Source organism: Halyomorpha halys, unplaced genomic scaffold (genome assembly GCF_000696795.3).
Source record: "Halyomorpha halys isolate HHAL.00 unplaced genomic scaffold, Hhal_1.1 Scaffold956.1, whole genome shotgun sequence".
Taxonomy (NCBI): Eukaryota; Metazoa; Arthropoda; class Insecta; order Hemiptera; family Pentatomidae; genus Halyomorpha; species Halyomorpha halys.
The window spans coordinates 275,626-299,938 of NW_027114818.1; the positions used below are offsets into that span (position 1 = coordinate 275,626).

A 24,313-nucleotide genomic window follows, 5' to 3' on the forward strand; every position below is an offset into this window, starting at 1 on the left:
TATATATACATTTGTATATTTCAAGAATTTGAACATTTCATGTTATAACTAACATTTTACTAGTAACCACATATTGATCTTACTTAAAATTTTAGAATAATTTTAATTTAGTCCTTTAGAATATGATTTAAAAATTTACTGTATAATTTATATTTTCTGAAATGCAAATTTATTCCAACATTTCAGGATATTAATTTCACGGCATTTCGAGATTTTATTGTTCTCATATATATGCCTACTGTAAAAGTTTTTTTAAAAATTAAAACTCAAATAATTATTAAACACTAAAATAACAAGTATACAAAATAAAAATTGAATTATATATTTTTTTAATATTTTCATGTGTAATACAGTCCATGATTCTTTTTAATTTAATTATAATATTAGTGTATCTTCTATTTGTATATATTTATTATTTATGTTTATAATTTTAGTAGGAAATAATGAAATAGCTATTAAAAAAAAATATTGGAATAAAATATATTAAACACTGGGAAAAATATTGCTAACTTTTGACAAAAAAAATAAACACTGCACTTTTCATGCTTCGTATGTTACAAAAAAGAAAAAATAATTAAACTCAAATATTTACAAAGTGGAAATGCGTTCAGTTTACCTCCTATTATTATAACAGGATAATTGTAATCATAATGATAGGGAGATGACACGATGAAAACATCCTACACTTTATGACGAATTAATAAAAATTTTGAAAAAAATGTTATTTAAATTAATTATAATTTTATAAATAGTAGTTTAATATACGAATGATTACATAATCATATTATGCATTGTATATTAATTTTTGTATATTTTGTTTCATAATGAATACATTCATTATGAAACAAAATATCATACATGATATGATATGTATTAATTAAAATTGTCATGAAACAATTTAAAGTTACGAAACAAAAATAAAGCCAGTAATGTTTTAGTAGTAATAGGAACATTTTCGAATTAGACCTCTTAACTCAGAGAAGACCATAAAAGATCAAAGTGCACAATATACTCAAAACATTCTCGAACTTTTGAAACGTATGCAAATAGCAAAGTTTGCGCTAACTTCAGACAAGCCACTCCTTTCTAAATGTCTGTATTAGGGACTGTGCTTGTAATAAGTTCAAAACATATAACACTTTTTGTATTGTTTTAATTTTTAAATACTTGTTATTACATTATATAAATTAGTTGTAATACTAATTATTAAAATATAATTTATTTATTTATATAAAAAATTTAATTTATCCATTATATTCTCAACCATTCTATTTCCCTCACAAGTCTGACGTTTCGGCCAATTCGGTCATCCTCAGAGACAATGTTTGAACTAAATGATTTAAAAACCGTCACTTATTTGTTAAATTGTTGTGATAAAGTTTTAACAAATAAGTGACTGTGATAAATAAATTTTAATTTTTGTTTGAATGTGAAAATTGTGATTTGACCAGGACAAAATAGCCTGCATGAAGTTGTGTTTTTAAATCATTTAGTTCAAAAATTGTATTAAGATTGTCCCTGAGGATGGCCGAATAGGCCGAAACGTCGGAATTGAATGTGTTGAGACTATAATGGATAAAAATTAAATTATTTATTGAAACAACAAAAACCAGCCTCAAGAAAGTATCTAAGATTATAAATAATTTATTTAGTTTTACTTTCTTTTATTATAGAAAATATGGCTATATAAATATGGCCATAACCAAATATGGTGTGACGAGTATCATAAAACGTTCTAGTACCATTTTACATTGAGTTGAAATGAATCCATACAGTACTATGTTTTCCCATTTCTTTGGTTGCTATAACAACAGTCAAAAGTCATGATCGTTGTTATAACCATGAAAACACGACAACATTTATTCTCTGTTTTAGGTTATCATCACATTCTTCTATAGTTTATATTTTCTGCATTTTTTATTACAACTAAAACCGATAAATGGTTAATTACTTCAAATAAAGATCAAAGATACTTTAATTTTTTTCATTTTTTATTTCGGCCCTGTTGGACAATTTCAATGTGAAACGTAGCTGTTATCAAGGACTTATTACTTGCGTATTTTCTGATTGGTTTAATCAAATTCTTTAGAGCCATTATTGAGAAAATGGTAAACAAATAAAAATAATCAACCATATAAGTTAGAACATTCAGCATGTCACTTTCTCTGGATACGTAACATCTAAGCCACAAACGAAGTATGATATTCCCATCTAGTGACACATTTAGGTTTTTGAAGCAGGCTTAATTTAAAGTACTTTAATCTTGTTTGTTTGAGATAAATGATTATTCGTTTAAGCAGTTATAAAAAATTAATGAATATAAAATATAATAAGATTTGATAATTAACTAATCGAGAAAATAAATGTTCTGTGTTTCCATGGTTTTTAGAACTATAGTTATAACTTTAAGACTGTTGTAATAAGAACCATAAAAATACGAAAACGTGGTAATAGCTTTTGCTTCTATAAAACTCCATAAATTAATTAACTCCTTATAGTCAGGAGAAGGGTAACTATTGCGATTTAGAAAGATGTTTTGAAAACTTTTTTTTTTGTTAATATTATCACTTCCACAACGTTGTTGGATAATACGTAATTGTGATAAATTATCACATTTATGCTAAAAATTTAATAAAAAGAAAATTACATAATCAACAGGCACAATTACACTTTTGGCCAGAGAAGGATCCCTAAGCCCACTCTTTCCCCTACGAATGAGGAGTAGAGCAGGGCTCTTCGAGATACCAGCACAGCCCTCTCGATGCATCACTGGAAATGAGCCAGTGGAGGCTGAGCAAGTGTGCCAAGCCGTAAACAATCTACATGAGTAGAGCATCTGACCACTGCCACAACTCTGATTGTAGATTTTATTTTACAATAGGCGTATTGACCACTGCCGTTTCAACCTTCAAGGTGGATTGTAGGGATGGGTGGAACAGGATTAGAAAGATTTATATGGAATGTTGAGAATTCAGTTGGTATGAGATCAAGGAAAAAAGGGATACAAAGATCATGGTGTAATTATTCCCCACTTTAGTTTCAAATTAGCTCCACTAAACCATCGAATTCCTCCCGAATCCAATTCTTACTGTGCAAAATCCTTCGTAAAATCCTTAATGCTCCTTAATTTGCCCCAAATCAAATCATCCATCACGACCTCAATATCCCATACGTTGGCGATTTGGTCAGAACCAGATACCAATCATTCCATGATAAACTTCCCAACCACCCAAATCAACTCGTTTCTAACCTGGCTTCTCCTTCATTACCTAATAATCCTCCTAGGCGTCTGAAAAAAAGGTGGCCTCGAGATCTTCTCTACTAGAAATGTTTTTAGAATTCTATCAATGGGCATATTCTCCACATAATTATATCACGTCATTATATCACTTACAGCAAATTTACTTGATGTATATAAATTTATACAGTTGTAAATAGCAATAAATAAATTATTAAAAAAAAAATTAAAGTGGAATAATAAGTGAAATTGGTTTTGCGACGCGCACACACTACACCATTTAGTTTTACATTTCATTAAATTATTATCAGACCATAATATGCCCTACAGGATTTATAATTCAGTAAATGAACCAACTGATAATTAGTGTCTCAGTTTTAATTAATTAATATCCTTTAATAACAACCGTTTAATGTAGAACCGCTTTAGCTAACTAAATTTGCTGAACATCTGTTTTTATGACAGGTAAATTTAATAAAGGGGAATTAAACAGGAAATATAATCTACGAAAATGAAAACAAAATTAAACAGTAATATCTTCCCATTGTTTTTTGGTAATTTAAAAATGAAAATAACCGGTCATTTTGAAATAACCGGTGATGACTATCACACACTGAGAGCGCTGAACCCATAAGGCCCTGTCGACAGCACTTCTGTGCTCCGGAAATTAGTTTTTGCTTAGGGATTTGGTCGGCAGTGCACTTATACTACAGGGAGCTTTGTACCGCTGAGTGAGCAAACTTCAATCGGATTTTGGTAAAATGTATCGAAAAAAAGTTACTGTATCAAACTTTTTTTTTTAACTTCATGTTCCCGGTTCGACTCTCCCTCCTCTCTTTTATATACATATCAATTAACTTTGAGGATCGATCAAAAGAAAAAAAATATATAAACAAGTTTCATCTGGATTAAATCTATATAAATTGATATAAAGTTTAAATTTTTTAAAATATGTATGCTATATAACGGAGACATATTTTATAAAATGAAATAGATTATATTTGTTTTTTGTTATTTACCTAAACCCTGAAATTTAGGTAAATGAAGTTATTACCGTGCTGGAGGAATAAAAAATGTAATATGAAATAGGGAATAAGAGCAAAAGTGGCGTATCTCATAAAATATTGGAAATCCATTTTTACTTTCACTTAACAATATAAGGAATATATAGTGAGGGAATGCATTGCGAACGTGAAAAATTTATAATTCGAGTTTTTGACGGTAATAAATTTCTTGAGTTCTATTGAGTAAATAAATAAAGATAAATAAAAATTATCTGTGTGTCTGTGAACGTCCTTGCTCAAAACTAAAATTTCATACGAAAATGAAATTATATATTTAGAGCGGGTACAAATGTACCTATGTATACTTTATAGAATCATTTTTCAAATTGTTTTCAGATTATTCAAAGTAAACCACGATGTTTCCTATTTAGCCCTCTTCTCTCAGTGCGCTAGTGTTCCTCAAGGTAGTATCCTCGGTCCCATCCTCTACAGTCTATACAGTTGACATCCCAACCAATCCTAACTCTATCCTGATCACTTGGACTGATGAAACATGTGTGCTCACAGTCAATAATAACCCTTTAATTGCATCCCGAAATCTCTAATCCCATATCGAAACCCCAAGAATGGTGTTGTAATTAGAGGATCAAAATAAACCCCACCAAATCACCTTTACACCTCGTCGTAAACCTATGACTGCCCTACAATATCCATTAAAAATGTTTATCTTAATCCTGTCGAAAAGATCCGCTACCTTGGACTACAATTGGCCAAACGGTTGACCTGGAATCCTCACACAAAACTGAAAAAACAGCACGTCGATTTCGTCTATTATAGCACTTACTAGACAAACGGTCTGAACTTAATTACAAAAGACTGATCTACATGGCAATTATAAGGCCTATATAGACATGAGGAGTTGAGATTTGGGGCTCCAATAAACCTTCGAATTCCTCTCGTATTCCTTACGATTCTTACTATCCAGAATCCTCAATGCTTCTTAATTTGTTACAAATAAAATCATAAAGACCTTAATGTTCTATATGTAACCGATCTAGTCCAAACCAAATTATCAATCCTTCCATTATAAACTCCCTAATCATTAAAACCCTCTAGTTTCTAACCTTGCTTTATCTTCTATTCATGACAATCCTCCGAGGCGCCTGAATAGAAGATGGCCACGAGACCTTCTATTGTGGAAATATGATTAGACTGCTACCAATGGTTAGGTTCCCAACACGTCTTTATCAATCCAGTTTGGTCTTATATCAAATTTACTTGATGTATTTTTATGTAAATATAGTTGTAAATAGCTATACATAAATAAAATTTAAAAAACAACATGTTTTTCGATTTTCTCGAAAACGGCTTTAAAAATTTTGATTCAGTTCACCAAGTCAATCTAAAATTAAATGATATTTAGTATCAGTCTAGGTCTTATTCTAATTAAAACATTCGACTACCTATCAGTGAGAAAGGAATGGATAATGAGAATGTAGTAATAGGTAGGAATTTAAAAAGTTTGTAAAGCAGTCCCGGGTGCCAGACTTAATCAAAAGCCATTCTACAAGGAAAAAAAATCCTTCGCTGAACATTCCAAAGAAGAGGAGACAACATCCACCACACGATGGCACCCATAGTGGAGTGGGATGTTTAAAAAATTTAAATCACAATTTTTATTTGTTTTTGTTCAAAACCGTAAACCTCATCAACACCTTATGGAATGTTATAATTCAATTACACAAACACACACATACGTTAACTAAACCACAATTGTACATGATCCTAATCTAAGAAAAAATGAATAATAATAATGAAAAATATAAAAAAAAATCGAATCTGAGCTATAATTTTGAAAGGAGGTGATCAGATTTTAAAAATTTAAACACCAATATAATCCTAGTTTCTTCATATGTGCGAAATTCAGATCGATTTTGGGTCAGTCCTAATATTTTTATTGTTAGTAAATGGATAGGAAATTCTTTTAAAAAACATGTTTAATATTGATAATGAACTGACAATATTGCCACGTTGGTGAGAATATCCCTGACCAAGTGAGAGTACGTGATGACAGTATGACTATTCTCAAGCGGGTTAGAGCAACTTAGGATGTTGGCCATGGTTTTACTAATCTTTTGATTTATTCGGAGAGTTCCCATCCAACTTGGCCATCTTTCTGATATTCTTATTTTAAGAGGCCTACTGAGCTCTGATGGGGTGGGAACAGCGGTTTTTCGTCCAGGGATTATGAGTGTCTTTCTGGCAGCTTTGTCTGCGAGTTCGTTGCCAACGATGCCAATGTGGCTTAGGACCTATTTGAAAATTATGGACTTAATTTGTTTTGATTGCTTTAAGAGGAAATATTAGATTCCTATGATAAGTGGATATGTCAGGGTATAAGTTCTACAACTTTTTAGAGAGCTCAACGAATCTGAGATTATTACAATTGTCTTTTGAGTTATTGAAAAGCAAAAATGGAGTATTGGCATATTGGAGTTCAGCGGAATTTTTTGAACATAATTAAAGTTATTAAAATTTGTAGGTTGAATTTCAGGTAAACAAAAGAATTTTTATTTTAAACACAATTTTATTTTAATTTTCTTATCACAATTTATTCAACTCATAAATTAACTTGCTCCCCATAGATTCTTCTTTATAGTTGGAGCCGAGAGCTGACCCCTTAGACTAGTTCCATGTTCGCTACAGGACTACAGGATAGAAAACATCCTCTACCAGCCGAGGACTGTGTAATTTCCCTAAGGGTAAGAGGCGAGGGGTGGGGGAGACTGAAAGGATTTCCCTTGTTCATGGGCGGGTTGCCGAATTAGTTAGTTTGCTCTTCCAAATATCAAGGAGGGAATGATATTCTTGTTTAAGTATCTTATCTTCAGATCTGAGGTATTATACACGTATATGTTTTAGTAGACGTGGGTTAAAAAAGATACTGAATTTTTACTTTTTTTTTTTTTCTAGACTACTTAAAACTTTAAGGGCTTTAGAAAGAAAACATATATAGCTTAATTCTAGGGAAAATAATAATTTCCATGGTTACATACTGTAATTATCACAACAAAAAAATCTGGCACAGCACATCACTTACCATTTTAGAAGGCAAGAATATTTACTACACTAATCATATATATGTCCCCCTCCCTCGACCAACTTCTCCACAATCTTTTTTTTTGTTTTGAGAACAAAATGGCTGGACACTTTTGCTCTCAACCGGTCATTTGGTAATTTTTACTTCCACTATATATTTAACATATAGAATTCACATTTTGAATTCCACTAAGTCCGAATAACCAATATACACACTCACAATGGTCTATGTGTGTGTATATGTAGTGAATCTAGATACAAAACAACAAAAAATGGGACGAAATTTAAATTACAAATTTATGGTGATACAATCGATAATTAATTGTCCCGCGATCAAGTAGCACATTGCCTTACTGAGCAATCCACTCACTCTCAAATAAATCTAATAACAAATGTTAGTTAACTCAGCAGGTTAAATTTTTGTACCATAATAGGTCCCTCGGGGAGCGATTTGAATTTTTTTTTTTACATAATTGGATGTGATGACAAAAATCATTACGATTACATTTAATGCAATTTGAAATAGAAATTATAAATTACAGCTCTTATATCAAGGAGAGAGAGAAAGAAATACTTTATTCATCCATGCTGCCCAAATACATCGGGTCGCTACATTACACAGCATACTGATCAATCCGTGACTGGAAAAATATAAGTTACATATTTTTACATGATATAATATAATAGATAGATAACATCTTTTTTTTTCTTCCACAGTTTTCTTTTACTTTTCTTTTACAATTAATACCAGTCTACAAACTAACTACAAGTTTTTCGATTTATTCCTTTTTTTTCCCTCCTATTTCACAGCCCCTATTTCATTTGATCAACATAATAAAAATAATAATAAATAATAACTAAAACAACAAATAAGATATGCGATGCATGCATGCCACCCCGCTTCTGGATAAACTCCCATACTCATTAATTTCCATGCATGTGGTGGTGTATGATTACCAGGGAGTCAAGTATTATGTTTTCTGTCAACCTAGCCACGTCCTGGACATCGACCCCGAGCTCCTCCATGAAGCTCCTAGTTGTGCTGGGTATCGTTCTATGGGCTCCGAACCAGAGGCCTCTCACGTTGAAGTCTCGTTCTCCGAAGCCCTCACGGAACTTCTCCTTGAGGAAAGGGATACATTTATCTTAGATTTCCTTCTTTTCCCTTTCTACCTTATTTGCCTGGTCAAGGTCGTTATTTTCATATCTCACGGTGGGATCCAGAATGATTGCCGACTTCCCCTTCTTAGGGAAAGCAACAATATCCGCATATCTTGTGGATCCATCCGTATCTATGCAGTAGACCTCGTCAAAACCTCCTATAAATCCAAATGTCATAAAAGATCTAATATCCTCTTCCTTAGGTTCACAATTTAATGTGAGTAACGTAGGAGGTGTGCACGTGAGCAAAATACTCAAATAAGAAAAAAAAAAAGAGAGATTTTAGAAGTGCACTGGTGAGAGAAATGCTCAATCTTAACGTTGCGATGTTGCCAGAGCAAAACTGAATTTAGTATAGGTGGGGAGGTAAAAGAGGAAGTAACATAAACATACGGAAATAACGTCATTAAATGGGTAACGGAAGGTAGATAGACGTTTATTTCCCAATATGAGGAAAATGCTCAAGAGTACAACACCTCTCTCGGTTTTACGTGGTAGTAGTGAAATTTCTATAGCAAGCTCAAAAACCTTAAAAATTTACCAAAGTTAACTTTCAACTCCCCGAATGATCGAAAAAATGAAAATGATTTTTAATAAAGATTTGGTTCGTATACATTCAGTGAGACTATACTTGTATGGTAACTTACTTACACATTCGTTATACACTTATACATAGTTATTTAGAATCTAACCAACTACTGTACCTAATTTTTTTTTTTAACCCCACTACCTGTCTAAATATATATATTTTTTTAAATATTTATTTATTGCTATTTACAAATGTACATTATAATACATTTAGTAAATCTGATCTAAGTTAAATTGGAGTGTTACAGGCGTGTAAAGAAACTACCCATTGGTAGCACTCTAATGACATTTTACATTAGCTGGTCTCGTAGCCAACTTCTTTTCAGGCGCCTCGGAAGATTATCAGGAATAGAAGAGGATGTAAGATTAGAAACTAGGGGGTTTGAGTGGTTAGAGAGTTTATAATGGAAGGAGTGATATCTGGTTCGGGCTAGATCAGTTACATAGCGAACATTACGGTCTTTATGTATGATTTTATTTGTTACAAAATAAGGAGCATTGAGGATTTTACGAAGGATTTTGGAAGGATTGAATACGAGAGGAATTCGAAGGTTTAGTGGAGCCCCAAAGCTCAACTCCATATGTCCAGATTGGCCTTATTACAGTCCTGTAGATCAATATTTTGTAATGTGTTTGAAGTTTAGACTGTCTGTCTAGTAAGTGCTGTAATAGTCGAAATCGACGTGCAGTTTCCTGCCTTTTTAGTCTGGTGTGAGGATTCCAGGTTAATCGCTTGTCCAAATGTAGTCCAAGGTAGCGGATCTGTTCGACAGGGGTAAGAGTAACATCATTAAATGAAACTATAGGGCAATCAGTAGGTTTACTTTGTATAAATATAGAAGCTAATTGAGCAGGCCGTGGTAAAGGTGGAAGAGTTTGCGGATGAACAAAAAACTGTAAATTGATGGGGAATTGGGAAATTTATTTCTCTAATAAGGGGATAGGGGCCTTATACCTCTAATGTAATTCTCATTATAGACAATAGAGCGATTCAACAGATAATTTATGTTTATCTTTATATTTGAAGAACCACGGAGGAATGAGGTAATCCAATTGTTTTCTTCAAAAATTTTGAAACTCAGTTATAAAACTGATAAAATTTTTTATAGCTGATTTCATAGATTTTCGGAAGTTTTTTGGAAAAATGTATTTTAAGAGAAATAATGCAAAGTATTTGGGTCAGTTCTGGTTTAAGAAAAATATTATTCAATAATAAACATATATTTTAACATTGTCAAAGTTTTCATTTTTTCAGTTACTTTGCTTTACGAATTAGAGCCTAAATTATATATCATAGTTTTTGATAGATTTTAGGATGAAGAGCTCTAGACAAAAAATGAGTTAAATGTGGAAAAAACGAGTTATGAAGTAGATTGTAGGAAGATAGTCCGAGTGGCGGTCAATAAAGGTACAAAATAATAGAATAAACTATTTAATGTTAATCAACGTTTCGCCCCACTATACAGGGCTTCGTCAGGGCTGTCTTGGTGGAAAAAAATAAGTTGTATACCTTTTTTTCAACCAGGACAGGCCTGAAAAAGTCCAGTGAAGTAAGGTAAATTATTGGTGAACATCGAATAGTTTTTTCTGTTATTCTCTACATTTACTGTAGAGAATAATAAATCCGGAGTATCTCCCTACAATTTCATTTATTTAAATGTATATATAATTATATACCGACGTTTCGTAGTACTGATCCGTCCTCAGGGAACTCTACGAATTTGAAAACAATGGGAACAGTAATAAAAACAAAATCAAAATTAAAGTTAAATATTTTTTTTGTTTTAATCATAAGTTCTTTTGTGAAAAATTTTTTTTGTTATTTTAACTGAACACAATGGAGTGTTCGAAGTACCCAGATTACTCAGTACCAACATTGGATTGAAGTTTCGAAAGCAATTAAAATAAGTTGTTTTAAAAAATAGTATGTTATTTTTTTAAAAATAAAGCATGGAATGGTACATTTTCAGACGTTCCCTACTTTGGACTGACACCGCTTCGTTTGGCCTCAAACGGGATCAGACAGAGCCACCTACAATTGACAAGCTTCGACTAATTGAACGGAATTTCTCACTGGCTCAACGACATATGCTTGCAGCTCTGGGAGCCCTTTACATTAATTACTCCTTTATTTATCATTTCATTCTAACAACGTTTCGGGCTCTTCTGATTACTGTAAGTTCTAAAATTAAAGGTAGAGATTTAACGGTTTTGAAAAATCAATTTAGTTCGAATAAATTTAATTTTTATATTCCGGTAAGGTAAATTCAAATTATGCTATAGTTCATAATTTAGAACCTCCCTTTTACTAGTAAAAACTTAAAGAAAAAATAGTATATAATAATTTATAAAATTAATATTTAATTGGCTAAAACAAAAAACTCTTAACATATAATTAAAAGATTCTGACTGCACTATATGACAGCTGTTTCCAAACTTTTTTCACCTTGGTACCCTGTTGGATGTTTGGTTAATCTTTTCATGGACACTCAACTGCTTGGGTCTTTAGTATCCTTTTTAATATATTTTACTACTTTTTTATTTTCATGTTGATATATCATGTTAAAAATATCGTTTTTTAATTCCATTATTTTTCTCTCTTTCTGTCTGTTTTTGTTTGAATTGAAGGGCAAACAATTACGAAGGTATATCACTGCCCTTATAACTAAAAAAATGTTTTAGTTATTGATTTTTTATATCGTCTGTTCCGGGTAACCTACGGCAACCGAAAGGTTGAATTGGAAGGGCTGCCATATATAGGATTAGTAGCGCCCCAAGTGGCTGGCAGCCAAAGCTCATCTCCTCCAGCGCTCTCTGTGGTGAGAAGCAATATGGACTGAGAGCCATCTTGATTTTGTATTTTGCCAACACTGTTCTTTTTTCTCTTTTTCTTCACAATCTTCGGTAATGAAAATTTGTGAGTAGAGATACTCGGAGGTGCCTCCCGGAGCAGAAGAGAGAGAGAGAGATCAAGAAATGAGGGAGTTCAAGAGATAAGGAAGGAGAAGCCAGAGAATGGAGTGAGTCCACCAAACAAAATCTACATCATCACAAACAACCTCATTATACCTACAATTTTCCATAGCCCAGTCATTCAAAATTTATTAACCCATCTAATCATAGATGTTTCATTTCGGTCACTTCCTTCTCCCCAGTAACTTAAACAATAGAATTTTATTTTCATTTTTAAATTATACAGTCCACACAAACCCAACCGGCCAACCAAAAGTGAAGTGTTCCTGGCATTAAGGTGAAGGCATACTTCATACATCGTTTATAGATAAAGTAATGACTAAGAAGGTGATAATTATGATCGTTTAAGATACTTTTTGGTAAAAAAAATATGGTAATATGGTAATTTTATAATATTAGAATAATTTATGATAGCAATAATTTATACTAATACTTAAATCAGAGTTATGTTAGAGTAAATAATATGATCGATTTAAGGAACTTTTTAAATTGGTTTTTGTTAATGTTCTTCTAATTGTCGCCCAAGGCTAACCCAACTACATGGTGTTTGTCCAGTCTCTACATGGATATTATCGAACATTTGAAATTAGATTTTTATAATATCCCATGGAAAATGGTAAGTATCTGTTTTTAATTTTTCGCTGTTAAATGGGAAATCGCTTTAAGAAAGGAAAGTTTTCCAATTTTACAAGAAACTAAATAATTTAGAAAAAATTTAATGTATTAAGGGCGCCGCGGAAAAATCCGATTATTTAGGGAGCTGCAAACCGAAAAAGATTGGGAACCTCTGGTCTAGAGGATAAGTTCCAGAAACATTACTTTCATGGCAATAATGTAAGATCCTTATCCGAATTGGTTGAACCAGATCATAAGGGAGGATTTAAGGGTGTTTAAAGTCAATAGAGAGTGGGTTTCTAATGTGGCCACGTCTACTTTCTTTATTCATCAAGACGCAATCTTTGGATATTGTTTGGAGGTTTCAAATCTTACACTTTTAAAGTAGCGTTTATGTCCTAGGTGTCTCAAAACTTAACTCGAATGACCCACTCGGCCATTCAGATAAGAATCTTAACCTACATTGCGAAAATATGCTGATATTTCTTCAAAAAGAACTGACCTGTAGGCAGGAAGCGGAAGGTCCCCAGGAAGCCGGAGGAGTTCCTCTGCTGCGCCGAAGTGTGGAGCTCGAGGACGAGCAGGGGCCCGGAGCTATAGAGGGTCCTGGGGCGGCGCCCGCACAGGAGCCCAGTCCAAGGCGTCAGCTCGTTGACGCCGCCCACCGCCTCCAGGTACACCCTCAGGAAGTCCCCTTCTGTCTTAACCTACATTGCGAAAATATGCTGATATTTCTTCAAAAAGAACTGACCTGTAGGCAGGAAGCGGAAGGTCCCCAGGAAGCCGGAGGAGTTCCTCTGCTGCGCCGAAGTGTGGAGCTCGAGGACGAGCAGGGGCCCGGAGCTATAGAGGGTCCTGGGGCGGCGCCCGCACAGGAGCCCAGTCCAAGGCGTCAGCTCGTTGACGCCGCCCACCGCCTCCAGGTACACCCTCAGGAAGTCCCCTTCTGTCTTAACCTACATTGCGAAAATATGCTGATATTTCTTCAAAAAGAACTGACCTGTAGGCAGGAAGCGGAAGGTCCCCAGGAAGCCGGAGGAGTTCCTCTGCTGCGCCGAAGTGTGGAGCTCGAGGACGAGCAGGGGCCCGGAGCTATAGAGGGTCCTGGGGCGGCGCCCGCACAGGAGCCCAGTCCAAGGCGTCAGCTCGTTGACGCCGCCCGCCGCCTCCAGGTACACCCTCAGGAAGTCCCCTTCTGTCGAGTTACATCTGCAACAGGTGTAATCGAGTCTTAACATAAACTGTAAAACAACAAGAGGAGCAAAATCTGTATTAAGAAAATAATATGAATGCGATGTTTTCACTCAGAAACCTGAAGCGATGAGCAATTATCATCTCACATTAAGGAGGCATTAATATAATATGTATTAAAATAACTATTTCTTTATTACACACAATAAAAATATAATTCATATATAAACAAATAAAAGTATTAGGTTGTAAAATAAGTTGGTAGCGTTTTTTACTACTGATTTCAATAAAAACTTTATATTCTTGTAAATTTTTTTAATCAATTATATATGAACCATATTGATCTATCTAATGTTACCATCATTCAGGTAATTTTTTTATTTCGTCCTGGAACTTCTCAGATTGCGTTTTACTTTAGTCCTCTAGCGAATTAAAGTGTTTCCCGTTTAGAGGGTTTTGAAGGACTCGAACTAAGTGAAAATATGTTGGGGCAAGGTCTGAGGAATAGGATGGGTGAGGAATCACATCTCAGCCAAACTCCAACAATTTCTGCCTGGTCTGAATTATAAGATACGTGAGGAGGGGCGTTATCGTAATGGAAAACTATGCCTTTACGATTATGAGACACAAATAATTCAAGACACTTGCATAACATATGTTAAGCGTTTCTGCGATATCCCGTGTCGTAGAGGGTTAACTGTGACTAATACTTGAATTTGATCATCAATAACAGTTGAAAGACGACCCGAGTCTTGCATATTCCAGTCAAAATCTCCGGTTATGAACTGAGCAAACCACTTACGGAAGGTGCTTTCTCCTAAGGCATCATCGCCATACACACTGAAAATTTTGTTATCCGTCTCTGCAGCGGATTTCCCTTTTCGGAAATAAAAAATAATTAAATGACGAAAATGAATTTTTTTCGCTTCTATTTTGAGCAAGCAAAATGCCACTTAAAGATGAGGAATCTCGGTTGAATCTGATGCATAAAAGCACATTTTTCCGATTCGAACTAGTTTCCTTTTTCCTTCTTTGCTTACTCATTAAGCTCTTAAATATTTTGCATTTATCTATAGTCTATAATTGCTAACCCTAAGGATTGCCTATTTATTTCAAATGAACAAAATTAAAGTTCCCTTAGAGGAAGAGATTTGGAAATTTCGGCACGTTAAACTATTTTAATGAGAATAAATCTTATTAAGCTGATAATAAAATTCACTTGATTATACATTAATAGTCAGCCAACTTTCACTCCCCACTTCAGTGGTTCGAATACGGACTGGGGGGACCTCTTGAAAAGCAAATCGAGGATAAATGGCAAACTCTGTGGAATGAAAGCCCAAGGAGTAAACTTTAAAAAAAAGGTTTGACAGTTCTATACCCATGAGAGGTCAGGGTTTCAGTACTTTGTGATGAAGTACTGTTGCTAGACCAACGGTTGTGCAAGGAGGTGATTTGGACAGAATCACGGGCGATTGCCAGATTTTTACCCGATTAAGAGTACCCAATTTAGGAGGCTAGGTGGACTCACAGGAGTTGACCCACAGCTACAGTGTAACAGAAAACAATTTTCTGCTCAGCCGGATTCGAAAACTGATCCTTGGAGTTAGTAGCCATGTGGCCTTACCCCATGACTACCGCGTACACCCTCTTTTGTTTTTTTTATATTATATGAATTACTGTGGATACATTTATTGATTTTCAGACTAAGGGGTTTTCCTACTTGAGTTACTCAATAATTAACACGATAGAAAACAATATTTTGAATTCAGAGCAAGAAAGATTATTCCTGATGTGACTAATGTAAGAAGGAAATGTGCCAAAGGCTAGGAGCAGGCTAACAAGTCCAGTTGGCACCATTTCAGGGCAACGGTTCGTTATTGGTCAAGAGTCAGTCCCTCGTAGCTTATAGGGAGGCATCTATAATCCCTACACATTATGTAAATTATTTCTAATACATAATTTTAATAAATATGTTCTATAAAATCATCAAACTGTAATTACAAACATAAATAATAATAATAATTAATAAATCAATAAATTTTTTTGTATTTGTTTAATGTTACAATCTGACGTACACTACATAGATTAGTAATACAACTTTGAGATCACATTCACGCCATATTTACAAAGACATATAAATGTAATGATAACAAAACAACGTTTGTATATAATAAAACAAAATCAAACTTGAAGTAAAATAACATATTCATTTGGATATACAATATAAAGATTCAGCGTGGAGAACTCAGAACCGCAGATTCGCATATTAGCATATTAATATTAATTTTGCACATAAAACTTTGTCCGAACTTAAATTACAAATATTAGAAAAATGGCAGGCCAAGTGGGATGAAAGCTCTCCGAGTAAATTAAAAGAAATAAAACGATCAGTAAAACCATGGTCGACATCCTACCGCAACAGCCGCAGGGAGGAGGTTGCTCTGGCCCGCTTGAGAATAGGTCATACTCTCCTCACGCACTCTCACCTGATCAGAAAACTGCCACCTCCAACGTGCAAATATTGTCAGTCCATTCTTACGATTAGACATATTTTTGAAGAGTGTACTCACTATTTGCCAACAATAAATAGGACAGGACTGACCCCAAATTTATCCGAAGCTCTCGCAGATGAGGAAGCTGAAATACACGAGTGTTTGAATTTTTAAAAGCATATCGCCTTCTTTATAAATTATAATTCCTCTTCGATTTTTATTTTTTTATGTTATTTACTTATTATATTATTATTATTTCAGGCAAATAGGATATAAAAATCATCATGATTGTATTTAATAATTTTTTCTATTGATACATAGTAAGGTGGATTGGCTATTGTTCAAAGAACTTTGGGCTAAAAAGATTGAACAGGTTTGATCTGTAGCATGGAATCAATAGCCGTAGTTATATAGTTGTTTATTATTGTTATCATATTTTTCTGATATTCACTTTAAGAAAAAATAAATTAAAAACAAATCTCAAAATTTTTTTTGTGAAGAACTTTATTTTTTAGAATTTTTTGTATTGTACATTATTTTTTTATGAGAAATGTCCAATCTGGACTCTCAATAGCACTTTTTATCAACATAAACTTCCATTTTATTCCTATCTTTTGTGATACACTGACGTTTAGGAGCACTCTGTCTTCTAAAAAAGAGTAGAACAGAGGGTTGATAAATAAAAGAAAGGCTTAGGAAAATATAAAAGAATTTAAAATTCAAAAAAATAAGATTACATGTGTATGAACAGGAGGGCAGCAAGTATTTGTGATTTTCAATTATTTTGTACAGGGTAATGTATTATTTTTTTTAATTAATGATAATATTAATTTTTTTTTTAAATATTTATTTATTGCTATTTACAACTGTACATTATAATACATTTAGTAAATCTGATCTAAGTTAAATTGGAGTATTACAGGTGTGTAGGGAAACTACCCATTGGTAGCACCCTAATGACATTTTACATTAGGTGGTCTCGTGGCCATCTTCTTTTCAGGCGCCTCGGAAGATTGTCAGAAATGGAAGAGGATGCAAGATTAGAAACTAGTGGTAAGAGAGTTTATATTGGAAGGAGTGATATCTGGTTCGGACTAAATCGGTACCAGTACTCCATATGTCCAGATTGGCCTTATTACTGCCATGTAGATCAGTCTTTTGTAATGTGTTGGAAGTTTAGACCGTTTGTCTAGTAACTACCTTACTAGACAAACGGTCTAAACTTCTGTTGGAAAGGGGTAATTATTAAAAATAAATATGAAATTATTAATTATTGTAGCATTGTTATAAATTGTAGATAATCCGGAAAACGGATTCTGAAATGTTGATATTTAAAAAAAAATAAAGAAAGGGATATATTGGAGCTTATGTTAGTAAAAATCTCTAATGGAATGTTTTTACCACTCAAGACTTATATTAAGAGTATTCTTCATTCCTGACGTTCATACGTAAAGGTTTACCACCATATTGATTGATCTTCTCATAAATTATTTCTATTTTTGTAAAAACCTCGATATTTGTTATTAATATATAATAAAATTCCAACGTTCAAATCAAATTACCTTTACCCTACGTCGTAAACATACTGGCTGTCCTACAGTAATAATTTTCCCTTAACCCCTGTTGAACAGATCCGGTACCTTGGACTACATCTAGACAAACGACTAACCTGGAATCCTCACACAAGACAGGAAACAGCACGTCGATTTCGAATATCACAACACTTACTAGACAAACGGTCCAAACTTCTAATTCATTACAAAAGACTGATTTACATGACAATTATAAGGCCTATCAGGACATACATAGGGGCGTTGAGCTTTGGGGCTCACTAAACCTTCAAATTCCTCCCGTATCCAATCCTTACAATCCAAAATCCTTCGTAAAATTCTAAGAGCTCCCTACTTTGCCACAGATAAAATCATCCAGAAAGACCTTAATGTTCCATTTGTAACCGATCTAGCCCGAACTAGATATCAATCCTTCCATTACAAACTCCCTAAACACTCAAACCCATTAGTTTCTAATCTTACTTCCTCTTTTATTACGGACAATCCTCCGAGGCGCCTGAAAAGAAGATGGCCACGAGACCAGCTAATGTAAAATGCCATTAGAGTATTACCAATGGGTAGTTTCTCTACACGCCTGTAACACTCCAATTTAACTTAGATCATATTTACTAAATGTATTATAATGTACAGTTGTAAATAGCAATAAATAAATATTAAAAAAAAAAAGAAGTTACGTAGTAATCCGACAGTTGATGCAGTGAGTGAGAACTATCAGAATGACGTTAGGATCTAGAACCTAGAACCTAGAACACTATTCGCGATTAGGCCTGCAGAGAACTGACAGGTACAGCCGTCTATCCATGCCGACCGCAGTTATGGGATTGGCATATTTAATGCCACTGCTACTGTGTAACTGATACTTGAGCTGTTCGTCAGTATGTCAATCATCTTCTGCTTCAGTATATACTTTTTTTTTTTTTTAATTTTAATGAAATAATACAATTTGCCACGCTCAGGGGCAATGATAATTCTAATAATTATAATTGATAATAGATATCTTCAGTCTAAGCATTTTTTTCAAGATTAGTGCCATGTTTTATGATATATCTGGATTTTGATTCTTTTTATAACTTTGTCTGTCTCAAAATATTATATTATGTTTATTACTATTTTATAATTATGTTTGTTTTTTCAATTTTTTAACAGTAGTTTTCTCTTCAAAATAATTTTTTTATTATGCTTAAGTATACCTAATCAAAATCAAATTTTTTTATTTTAAAAAATACGTTCAAGATCTCCAAATAAGAACTTTGAGAAAAGGTCTCACGCGCGCTCTTCCGTGTTAAGATAATGACAAATTAAGATTATTCACTTAAGTTAGAGATTTAAAAATAACCATATACTCACTTTTATATAATATTGAGTACGTAATATAATAATTATATTAATATTAATTTGTAATATCATCTATAATGGTATTACAAATTAATTGTAGTAACGATAAATGTATAGTCTAAGGCAGTACAATACTACCTAGCACGCATAACTGTACTGTTACACGGGTTGTGCTGGCCCAAAACTTAAAGGGGTTCTGCAATAATTCGTATTAGGTATATTATTGAATTGATATTTTATTCGCAAATATTTTAACGATTGTTAAAATTAATTTTTTTTTTATTAATATTTATTTATTGCTATTTAAAACTGTTATAAAATTATAATACATTTAGTAAATCTGATCTAAGTTAAATTGGAGTGTTACAGGCGTGTACTACCCATTAGTAGCACTCTATAAATTTAAATTTAAATATTTTAAGGATTGTTAATATTAAATTTAAATATTTTAAGGATTATTAAAATTAAATTTAAATATTTTAAGGATTGTTAAAATTAAATTTAAATATTTTAAGGATTATTAAAATTAAATTTAAATATTTTAACGATTATTAAAATTAAATTTAAATATTTTAACGATTGTTAAAATTAAATTTAAATATTTTAACGATTGTTAAAATTAAATTTAAATATTTTAACGATTGTTAAAATTAAATTTAAATATTTTAACGATTGCGAAAATTGAATTTAACTATTTTTTTTAAAATAAAGTATTTTGCTATAATTATTACACTGATGTTCTCCAAGAAATTTACTAATATAGTTTTGATTTTTTTTTTTCAGCCAGTTTGGTTAAACGCTTAAGTGACGATATGAAGTGATATTTGCTGGGAAACGCATAATTTTTGCTAGGTTAGAGTATAGCTACCACTTAATTTGTTTTTTGAGGAATCCAAAAACGATAACATGCTTAATCATTTTAAAATCCATGATACATTTTCTAGAAATGTTTTTGAATCGAACACACTTCAAATGCTATAATTTCTAGGAGCTTTATTTTTTTGTTATTTGTTTATTTCGGAAATGTAAGACGGGTATTGAAAAGTTAAAGAATAAAAAAAAAAGAATTTGCTTATTTTTAAGAAGGAAAAAATGCCTACTCTTTAGTTTTATTCAAAGAATTTACCTAAATTATCATCAGGTAATTAGTAGTTTTTTTATTATTATAAGAGAAGGGTTGGCTAGATAATGTTTTCTGTTTCACTGTAGCTGTGAGTCAGCTCTGTGCGTCGGGGATCCCTCTCGGAACCACCCAGCAGCATAAAGTGGGGATCCTTAATTAAAATTAATGGAAATAAATCTAGCAATTAAGCGTGATTCTGGCCAAATCACCTCCATGCAAAACCGTTTTTCTAGCAACAGTAATTCCTTACAAAGTCCGGCTCCCTCTATCCTTCATAGGTTGCAGTGGTACAGTTATTTTATTTTATTTTTTTTATTTTAATTATTATTATTTATTACATAGCTAAATTAATAGATAATTTTATTGTTTTATTTTCAAAATATATCAATAAAAATAACCCTACCACTATACTATGTTATATTGCTGATGTAGTTAAGTTTCTTTGTATTTGTTCGAAATGTTTGAAACATAAAATATATGATTTGTTTTATGAGTCTTTGTGAGGAGTAAAAATAACTCCAATACCTATAAATAGGTTTAAGTAAGCAGTCACATGTATTTGGTTTCTGTTTCTTTTAATTAAAAGTCTTCTAGAGATAATGGGAACTAGAGTCGTATAATTATGATTGAACATTTCAATTGGCTCTATATAACTAGGCGGCCTATCATTCCTTTGTCAAACATCTGAGGTGCAACACTGTTTTTGTCAAATTTGATTTTTCCAACATAGATTCGTTTATTTGCTTGAATTTTTGTAAATCGTACAAATTTTTTTAAAAATTTTACTTAGAACTAGACGTATCTCAAAGATAGTACCATAGACGGTTACTTTCTTCACTAAAGACTTCCAAAAGACTTTCGTAAAGCTAATAGAGTTGTTAACTCCAATCTACAGGAAAATCTATGAAATGTTTCAAACATAGTAAATATTTTAAACTGGATTTAGTGCATGACACAATTCTTCCTTATTAAAACACAATAATTTATTTCATATCATCAGCAACGTTTCGGGAGATTTCCCCCATTGTCAGGCTGCTAAAAAACAAATTCAACAAAACCATAAATATGCGCTTACAACAACACTAATATATCATATATACTTAAGAACTATTTATAAACTATTTACTTGATAACAAAAAAACCTATATATAACATATAATTTTCTCCTTTATTGTCATTCTTGCTAACATATAGTAATATTAATGTCATTTAATGAATAGAAACTTGTTACTAGTCATACATTTTAGGAGAATAATTACCTTCCTGAAGGTTATCTTCCATTATGATAACAACCATATAGACTATAAAATAATTTTCTCCTACCTCCATTACCACAAAGATGAACAATGAAAGCTAAAATTAACAATTTTTCAAAAACCATTTCTATTCTATTTATTATATAAAAATATTTTATTTTATAATTATAAACAATTTGACTGAATTAATTCTATATCAGTAAATATTTTTTGTTTTTGTTTTTTGGAAGAAGTACTTCTATTCAAGCTAAGTAGCGATATGAATAATGGAGGTATGCTGTGTTAAATGTAAACAATTTCAATATGTTAAATATTATACGTATGTGATTTTAGCAGCCTAATTTAAAGTGCATGTTATATGATAAATTCTGAGTAGCTCCTTGCGGATTGTCAGAGACACCTTACCTTTCAAAACAAAAAAAAACTTATCCATAATTTATTAGTGTATTAAAAATGCCTAATACAGAAACAACACAAATCAAACACGAACTACAAGCAATATACCTATCATAACGACAACAGACAAAATTGTATGAAGCTCAGCTGGACTGATATGACGTCATTCTTCATTCAGCAGACCTATTAACCGACTCTCAAACATTTTAAATGTTATTTCGTATTAACATGCTAAAAGAAGAAATATTTCTCTATTTAACACACTTGCTACACTAGAGAACGTGAATATCTCCAATATAGAGCATAGGAGCGAGTACTGAGCCTTGGGGTTCACCTTCCAAGGTACTATAAAGGCTTAAATATACTATAATTTTACTATATAAAATGTATATACTTTTTGAAAATATTATCTCCGATTTCTCTCAAAATAATTCCACTAGCAAAGACATCCTAAACAGAAATAGAGGCAGAGCGAACTAGACTAAGACAATACTGCCCGAGGCTGTACACATCAAAGGCCCTCCCCCACTACAAGAACATCACTACAGAAAGATTATTAGGAACCTATAAGACTGGATAATGACCAATCCCTCCATTTGTTCCTGACCTTAATATATTTAATTATCTTTGTTACATCCTATATGCATTAATTTTGTTATGCTTTGTAGTTATCTGGCTATATTGATTAGGTGTGGAATAAATTAAAATAAAAATGCGTTGCACAAAAGAGTTGGAGAGGGGTCATGAAACTGGTACACTGATTAAATAAGTTGCGACGTTTCAGCATTCCTGTAAATTTACTCCGTTGTTAGTCAAATAAAAAACTGTATTATAGACTTCGAGGTGCCTCAAAAGCAGATGACCTTATGCAGGTCGAGACCTTCTAAAGTGGAAAAGTTATTATAATGCTACCAATGGGAAGTTTCTCTAAATGTCTTTGTTATACCACTGTTGTATGAAGTATGTCTTCAACTGAATGCCAGGCACACATTCACTTTTGTTGGCTAGTTGGGTTTTAGTGGCCTGTATCATTGAAATATAAAACATGATTGAATTAAAATAAAATCTATTATATAAGTTACAAGTGGTGGAGGGGTGTCCGAAATAAAACATTCATGGTTAAAAGGATTAATTAATTTTGAATGACTGGGCTATGGAAAATTGTAGATATAATGCGGTGGTTGATAATGATGTGAATGATAATTGTAGATAATTATACTATTTCATTGAGCCAACGTTTCGCCCCACGTTGCAGGGCTTCGCCAGGGCTGTTTTGACGGCGGTCAAAGACGAAGTCGACTTTTTTTCGAAAGGTTTTTAAAATAAAATATTACTTAGAATATTTGGTCCGAAAAAGGATGACTTACCGGAAGAATTTAGAAGGCTAGTCAACGTTGGATTGAGAGAACTGCATCCGATAAGTATAATTCAGGTTATAGTGTGATTATAGTGTTGCGGCGTATAAGATGGGCGTATTAATTTGTAAGGCTTAGTAACGAGTGGATTCCTCAATCTTAAAAAACACCGAGTTGATGTTTAAACGTCCGAGGGGGCGGACCGAAACGTAGATGGGAAGATTGCATTAAAATTGATTTTGTAGATATCGGTATCGAACCTTCGGATGTACTAAGCTGTTATTAAAACCATAACAATAAAAATATTGACTCTTAAAGAGTCATAATTTTATCTTGCAATATCGAATTGTCTGTTTTTTTAAAATAGCTATTGGTTTAATTTCTGTTGTAGTTTTGAAGATATGGTTGACCGTAAATAATTTCGAACACGTAGATCCTATCAGCTTGCTGCTGGTCTTCGCACCAACGGACAGGAGGTAGAGGACAGGAGAGAGAGAGAGAGCGGCGGTAGCAAAGCGTTCCCATATATCAAGCTTACAAAGGATCCCGTATCTTCTCCGCCCGCTCTGATTTTTCAGACTCTGTCCTGTCCTCACCCACTTTTTGTCCTTCATCTGCTCCTCTCTTGTTAGCCACTTGTAACCTGAGCTATTCCTTAACTTGTAATAAATTTGTTCTGAAAATTTTATTTTTAACTAATGTGCTGTTTAGTAGGAATGTAGAATAGATTTTTTTTTCTAACGAAAAACTATTTTCATAGTGGATATAAAAAAATATATTATTTCTGTGTGAATCTCCTAGAATTGGACCATTATTCCACACTCTCTTGAAGACATTTTACTCAGGCAGAAGTTACTGCACAAATTCAACATTTAAAGCAATCGTCTAATCTAAGGCATGTTCAAAACAAAGT

The 24,313-nt window shown here is 32.7% G+C and overlaps 1 long non-coding RNA gene across 1 annotated transcript in view; it reads right to left on the bottom strand.

The window, feature by feature from the left end:
• LOC106687396 (uncharacterized) overlaps positions 1 to 13,334 on the bottom strand; it is a 269,478-nt gene extending 256,144 nt beyond the window's left edge. The window contains exon 1 of the long non-coding RNA XR_001344161.3: positions 13,181 to 13,334. This is a non-coding gene — a long non-coding RNA (uncharacterized lncRNA). The remainder of the gene's footprint in view (positions 1 to 13,180) is intronic.
• Positions 13,335 to 24,313: the final 10,979 nt, after the last annotated feature.